The sequence below is a fragment of the Oxyura jamaicensis genome (genome assembly GCF_011077185.1).
Source record: "Oxyura jamaicensis isolate SHBP4307 breed ruddy duck chromosome 4 unlocalized genomic scaffold, BPBGC_Ojam_1.0 oxy4_random_OJ71486, whole genome shotgun sequence".
NCBI lineage: Eukaryota > Metazoa > Chordata > Aves > Anseriformes > Anatidae > Oxyura > Oxyura jamaicensis.
The window spans coordinates 2531-4077 of NW_023303838.1; positions in this window are offsets into that span (position 1 = coordinate 2531).

Genomic DNA, 1547 nt, shown 5'->3' on the forward strand with positions numbered 1-1547 from the left:
GAGCCACGTGCCCCACAGACACCCCACAGGGGAGCCGGATACCCACAGCTCCATCGTGCGCCCTACAGAGGTGCCGCGTGCCCCACGGACCCATCGTGCACCCCACAGATGTGCCGCGCACCCCACAGCTCCACCGTGCCTCCCAGGGGAGCTCCGTGCCCCACAGGCACACCACATGCTGCCCCGCAGCCCACGGGTGGGTGACGCATCCCGCAGCTGCCTGACGTGCCGCACAGAGGTGCCGGGCGCCCCACGGACACCCCAGCCCCCCCAGCTCCCCCCCCCCCGGGACCAGAGCTGCACAGAAGCCACATCGGAGGGTGTCAAAGCCCCCCCAGCCCCAGCCCCCGCCCCGCAGCCCCAGCCGCAGGGGGAGGGGGGCACCCCCAGCCCCATGGGCGGAGGATGCCAGACCCCGGCGCGGGGCTGCCCCCTCCCGCAGGACCCCCCCCAGAGTCCCCCTGCCGCAATCCGCAGCCTCGGCACTGCGCATCCCCCCCGCCCCCCGCGCCGGCTCGGCCCCCGACTCACGCTGCCGGTGCCGCGGCGATCCATGCCGGCCCAGGGCATCCCCCTGCCGCCCCCCGTGCCCCAGCCCCCTGCCCCCGGCCCCCGGCAGCGGGGCCCGGCAGAGCTGCGGGCGGGCGCGGGGCCGGGGCTGGCGGAGCCGCAGCGCCGGAGCGGTGACATCACCGGCAGCTATAAATAGCCACCGGAGCCGCGGCGGGGGGCGCGGGCGGCTGCAGCCCCCCCGGGACCCCCTCCCGTAAGCCCCGCGTCCCCCCCAGCACCGCTCTCTCTCCCCGCGCCCGGCGGCCCCACACGCCATAGGGCGCCCGCCCCACGGCGGGGGGCTTTTGGGGGCGCTGCTGGGCGAGGGGGGCGCGACCGACGTGGGGACCCCCCCTCACACCGAGCGCTGCAGCACGCCCGGCCCGGCGGAGGGGGCAGCGGGGGGATTCGCCGCGGGGCTCCGTCCGCCCCACCGGGAGGACGCGGGGGAGCCCCCGCGCGGCAGGGCAGGGCCCCGGGCTGCGGGACCGGCCCGTTACCGGGGCCGCCCCCCGCGCCCCGTCCCGGCCTCGCCGCGTGGCATCGCCCCGGGGGTGCCGCCGCGGGGCTGGGCGGCCGCGAGCCTCGGCCACGGCGGCGCGGGGCAGCCGGTACCGGGGGGCCGCTACCGAGGGGGCGGGGGGCGCGACGCCCCCGTACCTCGAGGCTGAGGGCGATCTGGCGGATGTAGAGCATGTTGAGGTCCTCCAGGATCCGCAGCTTGTCCTGCAGCGGGGCGCAGCCGTCCCGCCCGGCCACCTCCATCGGCCCCGCCGCGGCCCCACGGGGAGCCGCCGACACCGGGCGCGGGGATCCCGCATCCGTCCCGGCCCCCGGCCCGCGGTCCCCGCCGCGTCCAGCGCCGTGCGCGGCCTCCCCCGCCCGGCCCGGCCCGGCCCGGCTGCGGAGAGAAAGGGCCTTTCATCGCCCGGCCGCGGCCGGCGAACAAGCGGCCTCTGTGCCGGGAAAGGGCAGCGCGGGCGGCCGGGGGCGAG